General features: G+C 45.2%; 1 pseudogene across 1 annotated transcript in view; it reads left to right on the plus strand.

Annotated features, from left to right (window-relative positions):
* The window catches only part of LOC311188310 (patr class I histocompatibility antigen, A-2 alpha chain-like), a 206,559-nt pseudogene extending 185,629 nt beyond the window's left edge, over window positions 1–20,930 (plus strand). The window contains exons 2-7 of the transcript in view: window positions 17,700–17,968; window positions 18,166–18,441; window positions 19,014–19,289; window positions 19,408–19,527; window positions 20,724–20,756; window positions 20,887–20,930. The product of the transcript in view is annotated as a patr class I histocompatibility antigen, A-2 alpha chain-like (transcript). The remainder of the gene's footprint in view (window positions 1–17,699; window positions 17,969–18,165; window positions 18,442–19,013; window positions 19,290–19,407; window positions 19,528–20,723; window positions 20,757–20,886) is intronic.
* Window positions 20,931–21,696: the final 766 nt, after the last annotated feature.

The following is a 21,696-nucleotide window of genomic DNA, read 5'->3' on the forward strand; positions in this document are numbered from 1 at the left end:
TGAAGAATTGTTTTCCAAACCTTTACTTTCAATCTGTGCTTATCTTTAGAACTTAAGTGTATTTCCTGGAGGCAGCAGGAGTTTGGGTTCTTTGTTTGAATCCAGCGTGCTGCTGGTGAGTTTAGTCCATTAACACTTAGATACATGGAGTCTGTTATTGCAATTTGGTGATTGTTTCCTGATTTTCTTCACTAACTTCGGTTCTTCCCATTCTTTTCTCTGTTGGTTTAGATTTTAAGGCTTCTTGTAATAGTTCTTGGAGTGGGGATTTAATCATAATGAATTTCTCAGTTTGTGTTTTTATAAGAAGGTCCTTAATTTTCTCTCACAAAGGAAGGAGAGCTATGCAGAATAAGGTATTCTTGGCTCTTTTCCACCATGTTGTGGACATCATTCTCCCAAAATTAATAAATTTAAAAGGACATAAATAATATAACGTATGTTCACATACAGGGCAGAAAATACAATATCTAAAAGAAATATGGGAACATAACAAATATGCACAAATGCACTTCTACATAACCAAAAGATCAAAGACAAATGGAAATGGAAATTAGAAAATACTTTCAGAATAATTATAATGATAAAACAGCATATCAAAATTTATTGGATGTATTAAAGCCTGTAGAGGGAAGTTTATAGATATAAATGACTAACTTAATAAAGAAAATTCCATAAATAATTACCAAAAGGTCCTCTTTAAATCAAAGGAAAAAGAGGAGCAAAGCTAAATCCAAAACAAGCAAAGCAAGCAAAACTAAGTAAGTCAGAAATGAATGAAATAGAGAAAAGAGATACAATACATAAAATAACTCAGTTAAATGTGTTCCATTGAAAGTCCAATGAAGGGCCTCCCCTGTGGCGCAGTGGTTGAGCTCTGGGTTGCGAAACTGCCTGCAGCCTCTGAAGTGCCCTTTCGATCCCTGGCTCAGCCTCTGAAGTGCCCGTTCGATCCCTGGCTGCTCCCCGGCCACCCGAGGAGGGTCCCGCATGGCGCGCAGACCTCTCCTGCTGCCGGCTGCTCCCCTCAGCAGTGTACTTTGGTCCTTCTGCCTGTTCTGCTCCCCACTCTGGCTCTGGTGAATTCTCTCACCCTCCCGTGCTTCTGACTGTACCCAGTGCTTGTATAAATAAAATAAATAAATAAATCTTTAAAAATAAAAAAAAAGTCTAAAGAAACTGACATATTTTCAAGTAGACACACTAAAAAAAGAAAAAAAAAGAATCAAACTTTTTGTGTATGTAGTGAAAGAGGGACTTTATGCGACCATACAAAAATAAAGAGAATTATAAAAGAACTCCTTGAAAAAGGATATGCCAAGTATTAGAGAACTTAGATAAATAACAGATTCATAGAAAAATATCAACTACGTAAGTAGTTCAAGATGAAACAGGCAATTTAAACATACCTATAATATTACAAGATTGAATCAGTTATTAAAATCTACCCAAATATAATGCTCTAGCCCAAATGTCCAAATAGTTTCAAAGTATATAGACAGTAAAACTACCCGATTCATTATATGAGGCCAATATTGTGCAGATACCAGAACAGATCAAGTTGTCATAAGTAAAGAAAACTGCAGGCCGATATCTCTTATGGATATATACTCTCAAGAAATACTCAACAAAATATAGTAAATCCAAACCTAAATAAGGGACCAGAAAAAAGACTAATTATAATAAAATCAAAATCAAAATCAAACAGCAACTATAAACCAGAGGCACACTACAGGGTGGGGAGAAGGGAGTAGGATCAAAACAAGGGTGGTGGGAATTTTACGGGGACAATAACCAAGATGAAAATGTATACATTGTACAAAAATGAAAAACGGGGCCTCCCCCGTGGCACAGCGGTTGAGCGCTGGGTTGCGAAGCTGCCAGCAGCTTCTGCAGCGCCCGTTCTATCCCTGACCACCTGGCAAGGGTCCCACATGGCACGCAGAACTCTTTGGCGGTGCCTGCTGCTCCCCTCAGCAGTGTACTTCGTCAGTCTGCCTGTTCTGCTTCCCGCTCTGGCTCTGGTGAATTCTCTCACCCTCCCGCGCTTCTGACTGTACCCAGTGCTTGTATAAGTAAATAAATAAATCTTAAAAAAGAAAAAAAGAAAAACGATGTAAAAAATATACGAAATGAAAAAAAAAATAAAGGAATTTTACTAAGGGGGAAAAAAGAGAATGAAATTTTTTCAGTTGTCTTCTGGGGGGAGGGGGGTAGAACAAAATGTCATTATACAAAATTTACAACACCAAGAATGAACCTTAATGTAAACTATGGACTTGGGGCAATTATAGTGTATCAGTAGAGGCTTATCAGTTGTAACAAAGGTGTTAGTCTGTGGGAATGTTGGTAATGGGGGAGGTTATACATATGTGGGTACAGGAGCCGTATGGAAATTAATGTACCTTCCCCACAATTTGGCTGTGAATCAAAAACTGCTCTAAAAATAACATCCTTTAAAAAATGAAAAAATATAGTAAATCCAACCCAGCAACATATAAAAAGAATTATGCAGAATAACTAAGTAGAATTTATTCCAAAATCAAGCCTGAGTTTACCTCCAATTCAATAACTGTAATACACCAAACCATGTAATAAAATACAAAAACCTCAAGCTTATCTCAGAATGTGTTGTAAAGGATTTGACAAGAAGAGCATGGCAAGTTGGCAGCAGAGTGAAGATACCGGGCTCACCTCCTTCTTATATTCACACTAAAGTACAGCAGAAAAAAATCATATCCCCTGAAAGATGAGCAACAGTCCAGCGGAATCAGGTGGGGAAATCTTTAATTGAACTCTGGTGTAGGGAACATAAATCATAAGGGGGACCCTCCACAGGGCTGAACAGGTCTCCACAGAAACCCTGCACAGGGGCTTAACCACACTGGGGACCCTGGAGATCCAGCACTGGGGACTTTGGAGGGGGTGCACAGAGTTGGCCTCCAGGACAGGGGGTGCACTGTTGGAGCACCACAAGGGTCAGGGTGCAGAGTGATGACTGATGACACTGGTGCTCTAGATAGAGAACAGCCGGAACCCAAACTAGAGAGAAGGGCCAGGCGGATTCACTTGTCTCTCCTATAAGAGATTGTTATTTGTAGTGAGAAGGTGTGATGTTCTAAACAACAGCCATCACTGAACCTCCTGACTCCCCCTGCCCACCAACTCCCCACCCTCCCATATCCCACTCTCCACACTGCCTCCCACCTGCTACAAACAGGGTAAAAACACAACTAAATATTTTGTTTTTGTTGAGCCCTGTGAGTTTTTTGTATATCTTTGTGATCAGTTGAATGGAGTTAATGTCTCTTTGGTTGTACAGAAGCTTTTCAGTTTGATGTATCCCAGGTGTTTATCTTTGCCTTCACTATCACTGCTTTGGATGGTGAGTCTTTAAGATGTTTCTGAGATGTATGTCTTGCAGTGTTTTACCTATATTTTCTTCTATATACTTTATGGTTTCAGATCTTATGTCCAGTTCTTTTATCCATTTTGAGTTGATTTTTGTGCAGAGTGAGAGGTAGTGGTCTAGTTTCATTTTTTTACATGTGGAGGTCCAGTTTTCCCAGCACCGTTTATTGAACAAACTGTCCGTGTTCCATTGCATATTCTTTGCTCCTTTGTCAAAGATTAGTTGTTCATATAAGTGTGGCTTTATTTCTGGGCTCTCTATTCGGTTCCATTGGTCTGTGTGCCTGATTTTGTTCCAATACCAAACTGTTTTAATTATTATGGCTTTGTAGTACAGCCTGAAGTTTCCTTTCTCCTTTCTCCTTTGTTTTCATCAGTAGGGCTTTAGATATTCGTGTTTTTTTTTTTTGTGGTTCCATATGAATTTCATCAATATTTGTTCTATTTCTTTGAAGAACTCATACTATTCGCAGCAATGTGGATGGAGCTAGAAGGAATTATGCTCAGTGAAATAAGCCAAAGCCAGAAGGAAAAAGAACAATATCAATATCGGATGGTTTCACTTATAACAGGAATATAGGGGAACGAAATAAGACATCAGTATAAAAAAAAAAAAGTACAAAACACAGCAAAGCAAAAAACAGATAGTTATAAATCAGAGACATGCTGCAGGGGAGAAGAAGGGAGAGGGATGAGAGGGAGGGAGGGAGGAGCACAGGGGACTGTGGTGATGGTGCACGGGTGCCTTGGGGAAGGAAATTGTATGGGGATTCAATCTGAGAGGGTGGGGGGAAGCAAATATTGTTTAAAAAAATGATGTTTAAAATAAATAAACAAGGGTCTCTCCAGTGGCTCAGTGGTTGAGCGCTGGGCTGCGAAGCTGCCTGCAGCCTCTGCAGAGCCGAATCGATCCCCAGCCACCGGGGAGGGTCCCACATGGCACGCAGACCTCCCCTGCCACCTGCTGCTCCCCTCAGCAGTGTACTTCGGTCCCCTCAGCAGTGTACTTCGGTCCTTCTGCCTGCTTTGCTCCCCGCTCTGGCTCTGGTGATTTCTCTCACCCTCCCGTGCTTCTGACTATACCCAGTGCTTGTATAAATAAATAAATAAAATCTTTAATAAATAAATAAATAAACAAACAAACAAATAAATAAAACCTGGGGGGAAAAAACCCACAACTAAACACATCCGCTAGATGGTATTTAATATCGACTGGATTTTAACCCAGGAGAAAGTAACCCACGAGAAAGCTGTGCACAGGAAAGCTCAGTTTGTGTCCAGTGCTGAATTAAGTTCCCAAACTTAGCATAGGGGCTGAGGTTAGCATAACTCTATTCAAGATATTTAGGGTGAGGAGTTGCCCTAGAGGAGGGGATCACTGTGGACCCCTTCCCACAACTCTGGTACCTACAGCACAGGAGGAAGCTTGAGTCCTTGACACTCACTGGAGCTGATTCTTCAGTCCTCCTGCCCTGGGTCCTTTCCCCTATTACTCCTTGTCAGTAACAGTTCTCCCGTCACCCGAACAGGTGCAAAGGTGGCAGCCTGCAGTTTAGCCCTGGTCCCTGCTATAAACACTATAGTGAAGATACAGAAGAACAAATCACAAATGCTGGAGCAAACAACAACCCAAACCCTGAGAGAGGCCTCCATCCAGCAGACTGTGGCATCTGCCTGAAGAGGAGCTCAAGTGAACAGTTATCACACCACTGAACTTAAACAAAAAATGCATGATGTAAATCAGGAACAGAATAAAGACTGGGAAAATATGATACTGTTATATTTAGAATCAGCATCAAAATATTAACAACAAATAAGAAAATACAGGGCTTCAATAACAGATGTACATAAGTAATGGAGAAAATGAATGAACTCAAAAAGGATAATATCAGAGAAAATGCAAATAAAACAAATAGTGAAAAAAAAATTTAAATGAAAATAGTGTAAGACCGGGAGAGTGTAGCCCCTGCACCATTGTTGTTGGAAGTCAGGGACCTCACGATTCCCCTCTGGAGCTGAGAGGAGGGGGGCCCTACAAACAAAGGCCAGCAGGAGACCCTACATGCCTAGCAAGGCTGCTGTAGGCCCCACACACCCTTTTGGACTTAGAAGAGACAGGGAGAGATCGCCATCAAGGTGAACTGTGGGCACTGGGAAGTGCAGCCCCTGCACTAGTGTTGGAAGTCAGGGACCCCCAGGATTCCCTTCTGAAAATGAGTAAATACAGAGGGAGGAGAGCTTCCACCACATCACTACCCTTGTGGAGTCCGCTGTAGCAGAGCTGGACTCGGTCTGGCCACCCGTTCCCAAATCCCAGAAGGAGCACCCAAAAGCGAGGCCTACCAGAACCAGCGGCACAGTGTCCCCATGCATAGAACAAATTAGAAAACAAAACAACAGGGAGAAGGGAAAATACAAATAACCAAGAAGCCCTCGGGGGAAGGACACACCACAAAAAAAAAAAAAAACAGCCACCAGAACTCAACAACAATGATGAGGAAGAACTTGTCAGCCTGCCAGATAAACAATTTAAAATTGTCTTGATTAAAAAAAAAATAAAGAAGATGAAAAGGAAAAGAAAGATATGAGAAATATAATGTATGAATTGAAGAATGAAATTGAGACCTGACAGAAGGAAATGAGGACACGCAGGGGATGAAAAAATGAGTGGAGGAGCTAAATTTAGAACTCTGAGAAAAGCAACAAAAACAGAACTGATGAAATAGAAGAACAAAATAAAAAGAACCAAAAAAGAAAAGGAAAGATATGTCCAAAGGAAAAAGAATGAAGAAACACTTCGAGAACTATCTGACACCATGAGGAAATGAAACATAAGAGTTATAGGTATCAGAGCCTCCCTGGTGGCGCATGAGGTTAAGCACTGCGCTATGAAGCAATCCACAGCCTCTGCAGCACGAGTTCAATCCCCGGCCGGCCAGGGAGCTGCCCACATGGCTCAGCAGACCCCCTCCTGTCTTGCCCGCTGCTCCCCTCAGCAGTGTATTTCAGCGGATCTGCCTGTTCTGCTCCCCACTCTGGTGAGTCTTCTCAGCCCCTGCATCTCTGGCCTGTATCGAGCTCTTGTGTGCATAAATAAATAAATCTTTTAAAAAAAAGTTATAGGTATCAGATCTCCCTAGTGGTGCAAGGGGTTAAGACACAACCTATGGGGCCTCCCCGGTGGCGCAGTGGTTGAGCGCTGGGTTGCGAAGCTGCCCGCGGCATCTGCGGCGCCGGTTCGATCCCCAGCTGCTCCCTGGCCACCGGAGGAGGGTCCCGCATGGCGCACAGGCCTCTCCTGCCGCCCGCTGCTCCCCTCAGCAGTGTACTTCGGTCCTTCTGCCTGCTCTGCTCCCCGCTCTGGCTCTGGTGAATTCTCTCACCCTCCCCCGCTTCTGACTCTACCCAGTGCATGTATAAACAAAACAAACAAATAAATAAACAAATAAATAAAACATGCCTCTATTTAAAAAAAAAAAAAAAAAGACACAACCTATGAAGCTATCAGCAGCCACTACAGCAGGAGTTCTATCCCAAGCCAGGGAGCTACCCACATGGCACAGCAGACCTCTCCTGACTCAGCAATGAATTTCACTCAGTCTGCCTGTTCTGCTCCCCACTCTGTCTCTGGTGAATCCTCTCACCTCTGGCCTGTACCCCAGTTCTTGTACGCATAAATAAATAAAACTTAAAAAAAAAAAGGAGTTACAGGTATCCCAGAAGGCGAGGAGAGAGCCCAAGATTCTGTGAAACTATTCACAGAAATCAAGCATGGAGTTTGGTGATTGTGTCAACATTGCTTCATTAGGTGTAAAAAAAAAAAATGACAACTTTAGTCATGTAAGATGTTAAAGTGGAAATGGTGTGGGATAAACAAGAACTGTACTACCTTTGCAAATTTTCTGTAAATTTAACAGTATTCTTTAAATGTTATTTTTTTTAATGTCCTCAATACTAAATAGGCTGTAGATGGAAAAAAATGATCCACTTTCCAGTTTTCCCAGGTTTTGTTATCCAGGGACTGGAGAGAGGGGTTCTGGGAGAAAAGCTGGAAACCTCACACCCAGGGCAGGCTCCGGAGTCTCCTCTCCTCTGAGCCCTGCTTCTCTGACTCCTCATAGAGCATCTCACCCCAGGACGCCGCCCTCCAGCACCCACAACTCTGCCCACCTCAGCCCCGCCCCGTCCTGGCAGCTCCACCAGAATCCGGAGCAGCGCGGCAGCGCCCCCGTGTGGCCACAGGGCTGAGCACAGGAGCCCAGAGCCGCCCTTTCTCCTGCTCAGCCAGGCCCTCCCCAGGCTCCCTGGGCCCCCAGCGGCAGGACAGGGATCTGCACACAAGGGGGCGCCCAAGTCTGTGTCAGTTTAAGCATCCCCATGTTTTGTGTCTGGTGGTCTCTGGGACATAACAACTGGCCCCTAGGTTCTGGGCAAATCCCTAAATATAAAGGTCGCCTCAGTCTCTTGGGATGGAAACTTAGATTCCAGGGTCCCTGTAATTTGTTTCTGCCTCTGCTTCCAAGGACGAAAGCCCCTCCTCCTGGGAATCACCTGACATTCTCCATCCTTGGAGGAGGGGAGGGCCTAGGAGAGCCCCCAGGGCACTGGCTAGGAAGATGGGGAGGCTCTTGGAAAGGAGAGCAGAGGATGGAAATGGGGACTTTAAGGGACAGCGGTGGAGAGGGGTGCAGGGGGAGCCAGAGAGGACCGGGCAGGAAAGGGGCAACACCGGGGACACTGAGGGGGAAGGTCTGTGTGGGTGACACGGGCTGTCACTGGGGGGCTGAAGCATCTGTCTCCCCTGGGGGGATGTAGCAATGCTGGCCTGTAACTGCCCAGGGAACTGCGCACATCCGGGACCTTGCATGTCCTTGCAGGGCTGGTGTCACCCACACACACGCACATGCTGGTGACGGAGAGACTGTAACAGGAAAGTCCCCAGGGGAAGGTCGGGGTTCCCTGCCCCACCCAAGGGGGGTGAAGCTGAGCAGGGAGGGAAGATGGAGAGGAGGCTGAGGTGGGAGGAAGCAGGATGGAGCCAGAAGGAGACCTGGGGGAGGCACATGGGGCAGAGACACATGAAGAAACTGCACTTGCTTCTTGGCCTTGGACTGGGTGACACAGACGTGGGTGAGAAATCCATGCGGAGGTTGCAATGGCAGCTTCTACCTCGATTTTGCTTTTTTCCTTCCACACTTGTCAGCCCCGTCCACCCTTTTCTCTGGGTCCCACCAGGAGGGGCTTTAGACTGTGACAGGCTTTCACCCCTGCTTGGACCAACCCTGTTTGGCTGAACATTTACCCACAGAGGGATGGTGACTTTGGATGCTTGATTTGGAAACTTTATTCTTTCCTTTTTCTTTATTGCACACTGATTGTAGTAAAGATCCTTTCCATTAAAGGTTTTACATGTTTTGTCTTGATGCTGCAGATGGCAGAGAGATGGGGGAGACAGACAGTTAAAGGGAGGCTGCCCTCCTTATCCAGAACATCCCCACTAAGCTCTCGAATGCTGGGATGTGAGGGAGATTCAGGGACCCAAGAGGAGGGCAGAGCAAGGCCTGGGCCACCCTGGAGGACCAGTCCTGAGGGCTGATTCTGGGGCTCCAGGGCCCCACTTCCTACAGGTGGGTCAGAGTCAGCCCCATTCACAGCTCCAGGCTGCTGTTCCCCTCTGTTCCATGACCCTGCAGACACCACTCTGGAGATGGTGTGAAAAATAAATGAACAGCAAAATTAAATGGACTCTAAAAACAGTAGAAATAATTTTTTAAAATCGCGTTTATTTTGAAGGACACTTTCAGGGGATATGGATTCCTTGTCTGACAGCTCATTGCTATCAGGACCTTGGCTGTCAGATGAGCTACTCTGGCCTCCACTGTTTCTTGCAAGAAAACAGCCACTGATCACTTTATCGCCTTAATTTTTTACTGGTTTGTACCAAGTCACTTCAAACTTAGCAGCTCAACCACGAATATCTGGCATCTGTGGAGGGGAGACAGCAGGAGGGGCCTCACTTAGAGGCTTCAGCTTTGGATCCCACGAGGCTGCGATGGGGACGAGATGTTGGTGGATCTGAACAGCCGTGATCAGCGTGGAAGGACCTGCCTCAGAGCTCATGCATGTGGCTCCTGGAGAAAACCCTCAGTTCCTTGTCCTGTGGGTGTCCCCTTAGCTGAGGGGAACCCGGGCAGGAAGTCTCAGCCCCTGTGAGCCTGACTCTCTGACATGGCATGTCCCTTCTTCTTTATTCTCCTCACGAGGAAGAGCCAGCAAGTCAGACACAGAGGGGGTTATTGGGGGGGGAGCTGTCTCCCCTCCTGTGTATCAGAAAATTTGTGTAAAATTGAAAACCAACACAATAGACCTTCTGAACACTAATTATTTCCTTTCTTCCCACATGATAAATAAACTCCCTCCCACCCAAGGCCTATGAAAGTCTCTCCCATCACAGAAGCACCATGACATCAGCATCTCATCACGTGACTCAGGACCACACAGAGGAGGCTCCTAGAGAGCATCTGTGCTGTGAAGCCGTCTGAGCTCAGGTCCTCGTGGGCTGAGGCAGTTTCCTGCACCACAAGCCCTGGATATGGATACAGTGGAGGACAGACACAGGGCAACTTGTAGAACCATTTTTTAATATGAATCTTGTTGTGAGAGACCCCGTGCAGTGAGCAGAAGGGCCTTGACCCGAGTCCTTAAGGCATGTGAAAACACACACGTCTCAGAAGAAAACCTCTGAGTGACTGGACTGGTGTTGAGTGCCTGGAAATTGACCTGTGTAGAATCATGCCTCAGTATTCCACAGCCAAAAACCAATTAGGAGCAAAACTCTCTGCTCTAGCTAATGAGCAATCAGATGACGTATAGGAGTTGACCACCTGGCACTTAAAATTCGGGAGTAGGCAGATATCAGTAGCAAAGTAAAATAGTTAATCATTTAAGCTGTCACTGTATGGTACGCTTTGATGTTATGCCTAATGCACCCTGAGAAAGTATTTAATGAGCACGAAGACAGTAAAGATTCACTGCAGGCTGGACATGACTGTCCCCCGTGTCTGATTTCCCTCCCCGTCGTGTCCCAGGTCCAGGACTCACCAGAAGTCCACAAGTGGCGCCAGAACAGGGACCTGAAGGGAACCTACCACTAAAGTGACGAGGTGACGATGGTGGCGGTGGAAGTTTGCAAAAGGTGGTGAGTAAACAAGGGGAAAAATATAGCATGGGGCTCTCTTCTCATCTTTCTACTTTCGCTTCTTTGTGGAAACATTTATTAGCTGAAAAGGGAGCGAAAGTCCCACTCTCAAATTCTTGACTGTTTATAAGTTGTTACCGAATATAATCCTTGGTTTCCTGATACTGGTACTTTTGATATAGAACTAGAGAACAAATAAGAAATAAGGTGACATGGTCTTATAAATGGAAGACGAAATGCTTCAAGCATTTCCTGTTAATTATTTGGCGAGGAGGCCAGGTTTCTCCCTGCTAGAATTTTGCTATTTGTTCTTTTTAAGAAAAATAAAAAAGGTATTTCTAAATAATAGTATTCAAAGTTCATTCACAATTGTTAAAGTGATAGAAAAATGGTTAAATATGACTATATGAGACTATATAACTATAATATGACTAAAAGGTTTTTATTAAAATAGAATAAACCCACTGTGGTGGACAGGTGGCGGCTGCCCCTGGTCTCAACAAGCAGCTGCCTGAACTTTTTCTCTGGTGTTGGGATCACTAGCAGGTCTCCACTGCCTTCCTGTTGTGGGGGACTGGACTTTCCTTTTGTCCATCTTAAAAAACTATTTGGTTCATTCTACGAAAAAACTTCTATTTCCCTGTGTTTTTCTGATTTTAAAGTCTAGATTGTCTAAGGTAAAAGCTGCTGAGTTACTTTGGACTTGCTAGCAAGCTATACAGAATGCTTATTGGTTGAATAAGAGCTTTTAAATTTACTTTTTGGACCTGTAAAAGGTTAAGCTTCTTGTTAAAACTAATATACCTGGTAAAATATAAAGTGTTAATACAGCTAAATTCTAAACCTCAGATTTTGATAAAAGCCTAAAAATGGACAGACTGTAAAAATTTACCTATTCTCCTGCCCTCAGATAATAGTGTTCTTTTTTGTCTTAAAAATATGCTTGTTCTTGGACCTCCCCCGTGGTGCAGCGGTTGAGCTCTGGGTTGCAAAGCTGCCGCAGACTCTGCGGTGCCGGTTCGATCCCTGGCTGCTCCCCGGCCACCGGAGGAGGGTCCCACATGGCGCGCAGACCTCTCCTGCTGCCTGCTGCTCCCCTTAGAAGTTCACTTCTGTCCTTCTGCCTGCTCTGCAACCTGCTCTGGCTCTGGTGAATTCTCTCACCCTCCCCCACTTCTGATTGTACCCAGTGCTTGTATAAATAAATAAATAAATAAATCTTAAAAAAAAATTTTCTTATCTAAAAAGTTAGTAAAAACTGCTGTGACTGTTGTGGTCTCGAGCTCAAGGTCTGTGGTAATAATTAAGATTAGACACTTATTCTATGTAAAGTTTTTAGATTTTAACTCATTAAAAACCTTCTTAATATGAAAGTGTATAGAAAAAACTTGGTAAAGGAGAATTTTTTTTAAGATTTATTTATTTATTTATACAAGTACTGGGTACAGTCAGAAGCGTGGGAGGGTGAGAGAATTCACCAGAGCCAGAGCGAGGCGCAGAACAGGCAGACCAACGAAGTACACTGCTGAGGGCAGCAATGGGCAGCAGGAGGGGTCTAAGCGCCATGTGGGACCATCGCCCAGCGGCCGGGAACCGAACTGACGCTGCAGAGGCTGCGGGCAGCTTCACAACCCAGTGCTCAACCGCTGTGCCACCGGGGAAGCCCAGTAAAAGAGAATATTAAACATTAATAAAAAGCTAAGGCATCTGAAAAACTAGGTTGTTTGAGATGTTTTATAAAGGTTCTTTTACTATTTTAAAGAAATTTTTTTTCCTATTTTTTTTTCTGGCCTTAAAATACTAATGTAAATTCTCTGTGCACAGTTTCTTTAAAGCCAGACTCACTCTTAAAAATACAAGTTTAAAATATGGTTGATCTAAAAGAGTTGTTATAAAACTAAAATTAAATCATTAACAGGTTTCTCAGTGTCTTCACAAATATTGATAAAATAACTATCTCTTAAAATATATACACCTGGCCAAAAATTTAAATGTATATCAAGAGATCTCTGTGTCTGTTTGTGTCTGTCTTTGTGTTTTGTTTTGTTTTGTTTTTTATCTCTGGAGGACTAACTATAAACGGCGCCTATATAAATTCTCATAGAAACAAATCTTGAGATCGAGATCAAAAAAAATTTTGATAAACAAGAACTAGTTCAAAGTTTATGATATAATACAAAGCATATATGCCTTAAAGTTATGTTAAGTATTAATAATTTACTTTGTTTAAATGTGTTTATTTTAAAAGAAATTTCTGGTATAAAAGGTACTTTTGTCTTTCCTGCTGTAAGTGAAAAATGTACATAGTATCTATATGTTGCTTTGATTTTTTTTGTTTTTATTAATTTGCCTAATACTTGTTTAGTTATTAGCCAGCCTAGAAAAACCTTGGTATGTGCCATTGTTTTATTAACAGCCGTGCAAAATGGAATTCCAGTCATAACAGAAACTAAAGCTACAACTAAACTTTCAGGTTTACTTTTTGCACCTATTTGTGAAAGCTGAAAATTCTAATGTCATATTACCTTGTGTGTTCACGTTTAAGTCATCCAGTCCAAAGAGATGACATAATTATAATGTATGATAATGCCTGACTGCTAACAAAAGATGTGACAATCCTAAATCAATGTAAAGTGAAATGTGTGTTTACAAAGAAAAAATATATTAAAAATAGATATTTTAATGGTCCTAAAAGTAAAGTAATGAGTGTTAAAGCAAATGTTGAAGAGCTGAAAAAGAAATTAAAAAAAAAAAAAACTTAAAAGTAACAAAGCTATGGAAAGTGTTAAAGATATGAGAAAGGAATTTTAGGAAAAGAAATTTTGTATACTCAAATTATTTATATTATTTTAGTGTTTTGGGAACACATCAGCTGAAATAATTTTTGGTTAATAGTAACTGAATTGTAATCTAATGGGTTGTTTCAAAATATGTACTTATAAACTAGCACTGAGTATAATCTTGGCTCTTGTCTGGGTTAATGATGTTGGGTACATAATGACTTTTTTTTTTTTAAGATTTGTTTATGTATTTGTTTATTTATTTATTTTTAATTATTTTTTTAATAGAGGCATGTTTTATTTATTTATTTGTTTGTTTGTTTGTTTTGTTTATACATGCTCTGGGTACAGTCAGAAGCGCGGGAGGGTGAGAGAATTCACCAGAGCCAGAGCGGGGAGCAGAGCAGGCAGAAGGACCGAAGTACACTGCTGAGGGGAGCAGCAGGCGGCAGGAGAGGTCTGCGTGCTATGTGGGACTCTCCTCCGGTGGCCGGAGAGCAGCCGGGGATTGAAGCGGCACTGTAGAGGCTGGGGGCAGCTTTGCAACCCAGCGCTCAACCACTGCGCCAACGGGGAGGCCTGTTTATTTATTTTATATAAGAACCGGGGTACAGACCAGATGTGTGGGAGGTGAGAGGATTCACCAGAGACAGAGCAGTGAACAGAACAGGCAGACTAATGAAATACACTGCTGAGGGCAGCAGCGGGCGCGACAGGAGAGGTCTGCCGCCCATGTGGGACCCTCACCAGCTGGCCGGGATCGAACCGTCGCTGCAAAGGCTGCGGACAGCTTCACAGTGTGGTGCTCAACGGGCTGCGCCACCAGGGGAGGCCGCATAAAAGTCTTTTAGTGTCTGAAGAATTACTAAGGTTTTTGAGATGAAAATTAAAGGTTATGATTTGACTGTCAATATTATACTTAGGGTCGAAATTTTCATGGAGATAAATATGGTTGTTGTTGCTGTTTTCTAATATTTATGACAAAGCTTCCCAAAAAACTAAATTAAAGTAAAATTTGTTAGCCTGTCATTTGATCGATTAAAGGAAATTTTGTGGAATCTTAGTAGAGCTTCAGAGATACTCCACAAAATTTCTTCTTTTCCTCCTGGGAAAGGCACTAGATAAATTTGTCCTATATGGTATACTTAATAAAGTTATGCTAAAAGGGAAGCATTGTCACTTGGGAAAATGGTAAAACTCTGATATGTACAAAAATGTTAACATTGGTTTTCTAAAACAAAATCTTTCAGTACCTCTTATGTACGTAAATTGTCAATGGTTATTGTTGCCTTGCAATATTATATACTTCAATGGTTTGATGTCTGCAGAAATTGTTTCTAAAAAAAAATATGAAGAAGGACCTCCCCGGTGGTGCAGCGGTTGAGCTCTGGCTTGCGAAGCTGCCTGCGGCCTATGCGGTGCCGGTTCGATCCCTGGCTGCTCCCTGGCCACCAGAGGAGGGTCCCACATGGCGCACAGGCCTCTCCTGCCGCCCGCTGCTCCCCTCAGCAGTGTACTTCGGTCCTTCTGCCTGCTGTGCTCCCTGCTCTGGCTCTGGTGAATTCTCTCACCCTCCCGCGCTTCTGACTGTACCCAGTGCATGTATAAACAAAACAAACAAACAATTAAATGAATAAATAAAACATGCCTCTATTAAAAAAAAATACGAAGAAAAGGCCTCAATTGATTCAAATTGATACAACTTTTGATTTTTACTGTTTCAGCTAACTTGTATTTACATTTTGTGTAGCTTTGAGTAAAATTCTTCCAGGGAGTTGACCTAGAGCTGAACCAATAAGTAGAAAAACTACTGCTTTGTTTGTAGGGTTTCAGAGACCTCCAAAAATAATAAAAAAGCTTGCCTCCATCGACAGGACTGGCCAACCCGAAAAAAGAAAAAACCCTGGTGGAGTCTGGTGAGACCAACTTTGTTTTTAAAGCCTGTATGGATTGGATTTTAAGAGTTCACTCTGATCCTATGTGGAGTATTTTAGCAAAGCCAGCAAAAATTGCTGTTTGGTTATTCTGTCTGTGATTTTATGCAAAAATAGGTAAATTGGTCTAAAAGTAAATTTAGTTCACAAATATTTTACATACTGTTAGATAAAATTGGGATCACGGTAGAAAAATTCTCCTTCTTACTGGTATTCCTTACAACCCTCGCGGCCAAGCCATTGTTAAACGTTCTCACCATAACTTAAAAACACTGCTTTCCTCTTTAACTATAAACAGAAAAGGGGGACATGGAGGATGGCATCGATGGATACAAGAAACCCTGTTATCAGCTCTTTTTACTTTAAATTTTCTGAATTTACCACAGGGGGGTAAACGTGCAGCAATAAACATTTTGCTACTCAACCAGCACGTAGCATGCAAGAACCAGTATGGGTAAAAACCCCAGGAACAAATGTGTGGGAAGCGGGGGTCATGATTTTAAAGGGAAAAGGCTATTCTTCTCTCATTCTAGATGGATCCTCCGAAACAATATGGACACCTCTTTGGCTCATCCGGCCCGGGATCCCGGCCCTCCAAAAGACTGCCCCAGACTCCAGACGAAATCACCATGGGAGACCCTCCAGCGTCTCCTCAGCCACTTCTGTGGGAGACACAGAAGCCATTAATCCAGAGCAGGGCCCGTCTTTTGTTAAAAAGAAAAAGAAGGTCACCAATAGTCCTGTTGCTCCCATTGCATGGGGCAGTGTCAAGGCACTCAGCTACCACGGTAAATGGTGAATGAGTTCTCCGCAAACAGGGAGCTCCAATAACCCCGGAAAATATGTTCCTTGCTATGGTGGCAGTCATCACTTGTGCCTCTGCCGTAGGTGCCAACTAAACACATGTATATTGGGCATGTATTCCACATCCCCCATTGTTACAGGTGGTAGAAAGGGGGCACATTGGGCCTGTCGATTTCGCCAACGACACTCGACATATGCCTGGCCCATGGTCAAAAGAGGAATCTTCTCGTCCTGATGAGGAGGACCGTAGTTTTGATTTTTCCTTAGGATATGAACACCTTCCCCTGTGTGTTGGTGTACACCTTGCACACCCATTGCCCCACAGACCTGGGTTAATACTGCTCCTCCTATTAAAATCAATGATCAATCAGACTCGCAGGTTCATACGCTTATGGATATGTATGTTGCTCTTTCTTTTAATTTTACTGAAGTGAACACAATGTCCAAGGCACGAGGTAATAAGCTGGTTTGTCGACAAATTTCATATAAGAATTATACATATTCCCCTACTTTTTGGAATCAGTGCCGTGGATTAAAAGGAAAATTGTTAAAGTCAGGGAATTATACTTTTGTTGATTGGGGACTTCATGGGAAGTTTTTGACTCTGGTGAATCCTCTCATCCCAAGCATGTCTGGCCTGCACCCCAGCTCTTGTATGCATAATAAATAAATCTTTAGAAAAATGCTTTGTTAGCATACATTGGTTATTAATATTCTAAAGTAAAGAAGTAATAACATCTTTTTGAAAGGTTTTATTCCAGTAAAGTAAATATTTAAAGCTATAACCCACATAAAAAAATTATACGTGGGATCCGTAATAATTTGTGAGACTGTAGAGACATCCTGAAAGAAAAATGTTTGAGAATCGCTGACCCAGTTCCTGGGCCTGGATTCAGGGAGGCAACAGGGTGACAAAGGTCTTGGTGCAGGAGAGGAGGGATCTCGGGTGTGGTTCCCAAGGTCTCAGTCTCCAGGGCACTGGAAGGTGACTGTCAGGGCTTCCTCCTGTCCCCAGTTTCACGTCTCACAACCTGTGTTGGGTCCTCCTTCCTGGATACTGGTGACTCACCCCAGCGCTCACTCCCCATTGCCTGGAGGTCTCCGGAGCAGCCAATCAGCAGCCCCGCGGCTCCCGTTCCAAAGCCCTCGCCCGCCCGCTGGGACTCCATCTCCCCAGCCCGGGTGGAGGCGCGTCCTGGGGGATGGGGGGCGCAGCCCTCCTGCTCCTGCTCGCGGTGGCCGCGGCCCCGAGGGAGACCCGGGCGGGTGAGTGCGGGTCGGGAGGGGACCGGGCGCTACCAGAGGCGGGAGCGAGGGCGCGGGCGGGGGTGGGCAAGGCGCGACCTCGCCGCCGCCCTGGTTGTCCCCCCACCTCGGCCCCGCCCCGTCCTGGCCCCTTTCCGTCCCCCGAGACCCCAGCCTCCTCTGGCCCCCGAGTCCCGGCCATTTTCGTCCCGCAGCCGCTTTTCACTCTCACTCGTCTTTCACCCACTTTCTGTCTCGTGGGCGCCCCCTGGGACTCGAGCCCCCGAAGGGGAGAAGAATAGGCCGGGTCTCCCCTCCCGCCCCCAGGCCCCCACTCCCTGAGGACTTTCTACACCGCGATGTCCCGCCCGGCCTCGGGGAGCCCCGGTACATCGTCGTGGGCTACGTGGACGACACGCAGTTCGGGCGGTTCGACAGCGACTCCCTGGGCCAGAGCGCGGAGCCGCGGGCGCCCTGGGCGGAGCAGCTGGGGCAGGAGGAGTGGGACGGGGAGACGAGGATTGTAAGGGAGCGCACACAGTGGTTCCGAGCGCACCTGGACTCCCTGCGCGGCCTCTACAACCAGAGCGAGACCGGTGAGCTGGCGCGGGTCCGGGCCGGGTCAGCACCCCCATCCCCACGGACGGGGGTCGCTCAGGGTCTCCCCCTCCAGGCTTCTCTGCAACCTGCCCGGGAACAGCCATGGGACTTTCACCCCGTTTCATTCTGTTTAGTTTATTCCTGGCGGGAGGGGGCGGGCGGGGTGACCACGGGGTGACGCGGGCGGGGACAGGCTCTCACACCCTCCAGAGGATGTCTGGCTGCGACATGGGGCCCGACGGGCGCCTCCTCCGCGCGTACAGACAGTTCGCCTATGATGGCGCCGATTACCTGGCCCTGAATGAGGACCTGCGCTCCTGGACTGCAGCGGACTCGGCCGCTCAGATCACCCGGAGTGAGTGGGAGGAGGCAGGTTGGGCAGAGAACTTCAGGAACTATGTGGAGGACAAGTACTTGAGGTGGCTGCGCATATTCCTGGAGTACGGGAAGGAGACTCTGAAGCGCACGGGTAAGAGGGGCCTGGAGGCCTCCTGGTCCCCCGTGCCTGGAGTCACTGCGGGAAATGAGTCCTCTCTCTAGTCCCGAGAGGGGGGCTCCCCTGGGTTTCATGTTCTGCACTAGAGAGACTCCCAGAGACTCCGGCTTCTCCTGAAGGACAGTGAAGGGTCCCGTCTCTCCTGAGAAAGACAGACAGTCCCTGACATCACGCGTCACCGGGTCCTTTTGACCAGGGGCCTGTTTGAGAACCACGAGTTTCTCTCTCAGTCTGTTTCTGGTCTGAGAACATTTTCAGTTATGTGATCCCTGCTTTTCTGTGTCATTCACCTTCCACCCAGGTCAGGAATAAAAACTCTGTCTTCCACTCCCTCCGCTTCATCCTACCCTGGTTTCTCATCCTCATTCTAGAACTTTGTAAGGAATAGGAGAATGGCACAGATTCCCCCAGATTAACCTGTTTTTTACGTTTTATGCTTCTTCCTGCCATACTAGTTGTCTTGTCCATTGTGAGGATGCTCTCATGAGGATTCTTCAGTGTCCATGGAGGAAACACAAAGTGAGTTTTCTGATTTACCACCTCAGATCCCCCAAAGACACGCATGACCCACCACCCCACCTCTGAGGATGAGGTCACCCTGAGGTGTTGGGCCCTGGGCTTCTACCCTGCGGACATCACCCTGACCTGGCAGCGAGATGGGGAGGACCTGACCCAGGAGATGGAGCTGGTGGAGACCAGGCCTGGGGGAGATGGAACCTTCCAGAAGTGGGCGGCTGTGATGGTACCTTCTGGAGAGGAGCAGAAATACACATGCCATGTGCAGCATGAAGGCCTGCCGGAGCCCCAAGTCCTGAGATGGGGTAAGGAGGAGGATGTGCAATGAGGCTGTTTTCAGGGCCATCAGGAGCCCTTCTGGAGCCCTTCAGAGGGTCAGGATAAGGTCTGGGGCTCAGGGTATGATCTTCCCTTCCCTTCCAGTGCCCCCTCCTCATTCCTCCATCCTTACCGTGGGCGCCATTGCTGGCCTGGTTCTCCTTGGAGCTGTGCTCACTGGAGCTGCAGTGGCTGCAGCTGTGATATGGAGGAAGAAGCACTCAGGTAGGGAAGGGAATGGGGGATCTTGTCCACTGAGGGCTTTCACATCCCAGCGACAACTTGCCCTGCCTGGTGAGGTAGATGAGGTAGTGAGCAGACACTGACACTTGATGAGGTGCAAGTATCTCTTGCTGAGGGTCTCAGTGGGTCTTTATACATTAAGGCAAGTGGTGAGATTACATCATCATAAGCATTGAAGCAAAACAAAGACAATCATTACATATTATGAACATGTAGAGACCCTCTTGGTCTCATACCAAAAGGGCACTTCTTTGATCACCTTAAGAAAAACATCAGGGACAATGAGTTCTCTTGGTGCAACTTATTTCCCATCACGATCAATTATCTAAGACAGCACAATATTCCCTAACAATTAATCATCCTATTAAACTTTCCTAATTTCAGAGTGGGCGTGAAAGTCCTATCCTATTTCTGTTACTAAAATCAACCTATCTCCCTAGCACACAAATAATCTAGCTAATTTATCAATTACTTCAAATGGCCTAAAGTAACTCATCAAATCTATTTTAATTCTATAGAAGTCTAACTATTAACTAGAAATACCTAACCTCCACACAGCCTGCAAACTATTGACCTTTTGCATGCACCAGGAAATGTACTGCTGCCGCAAATCCGTACCCCCTGGGTTAGGCTCTGGTTTCCAAGCACAGCTGGATCAGGGCAGCTTGTTCTCCATAGTTCTCAGGGCCAAAACATTTCTTTCCTGGCTATACCTTTAGCAATTTTTACTTTCTTTAGTAATGATTCAAGCGTAAGGACAATAGACCAATTAATGCCTAGGTCCAAATTAGGTTTTCACAAGCCAATTTATAACTAACTTACTTTTGCATTAACTAAGAACAAACAGGAGAGTATTAGTAGGCTTTGCTGTGGAAACTCCCTTATTCAGATCTTTTGGGAAGTGAAGAACTCTCCTCTTCTTGGGAGTCTCACCCAATGCCCGGACCTTGTGAAGAGACAGCATGGGTAGCACCACCTACAGCAACCATCCACACACGGCTGTTCCCCAGAGGGCATTTGGTCCAGTCCCCGCTCATTTCCTTTCCTCATTTTTCCCAGTCCTGACCTGGGTCTTTAGTCACAGTTCTGAAAACTTCCCTGTTCTGCAGGATTAAAAGATTCCTTTAGGTCTTTTGACCTGACTGCTCCCTGGTCTCACATGATGTTTCTTCCCACAGGAGGACAAGGAGGAAGCTACACTCAGGCTGCAGGTAAGTGTGCATCAGGGGTTTGATCCCTGAGCCCCTGGGGACAGTGTAGATGGAGCCCATGGGGGAGTCACCCTCATCACTCCCTCCTGTGGTCTCATCTCTGACCAGGTTCTGTTTTGTTCTCAACCAGGCAGCGACAGTGCCCAGGGCTCAGATGTGTCTCTCAGCCCCTAAGGATCTTTTGCAATGAACCTGATGAGGCTCCTGTTGTGCACACCCTGGACAGCAGGGTGATGGTGTCACTGTTGTTCTTAACTGTAATATCGAGCATTTGCTCATATTTTTACTTTTCTATGACTACAGTTGCTGTTTGTATGGAAGTTTTGTACATTTTTATAGGTGAAGTGCTATTTATTTATTGCACTATTTTGTCCTTATTAAAATTAGGTTATTTCTTTCTGATCATTGAGTTTTAGGCATTATTTGTAGATACAGTCCTTTATCAGATTCGTGATTTGCAAATGTTTCCCCCCCTCTGTGACCTGAACTCCTTTACTGATGGGAAAACAAACACTATTGCCCAGACAGGAGCATGGAGATGTGTGTGTGTGTTTTAGAAGAGAAAAGATAAATTGCTAACTGGTTTTGAGCAGACACTGGCTGACTGGGGTATTGGGGGTAGAGGGGAATGACTTATGTGTATCCTTGAGTGTTATTTAAATGTCCTTATATGAGCATGAAATATGCTTTCTAAAGTAAATTACACTTCATTCCTCAACTTATAAAACTCTTCACACATCATGAGCAAATCGTGTGTAATGCAACCAACCCATTCCAGGTGGGTTTATGAACGGTTCTAGCAGCCACATGCTCTTCACCATTGTTTGTAGTCGCCATCCTCCTCCGTACACTCCACTGCCCTCCTCCACCCTCCACACCGCACCACCAAGACACCACACTCTGCTGCACCACACTTATAAACCAGTCTCTTAGCTCAGGT

The sequence above is a fragment of the Talpa europaea genome, assembly GCF_964194135.1.
Source record: "Talpa europaea genome assembly, chromosome: 2".
NCBI lineage: Eukaryota > Metazoa > Chordata > Mammalia > Eulipotyphla > Talpidae > Talpa > Talpa europaea.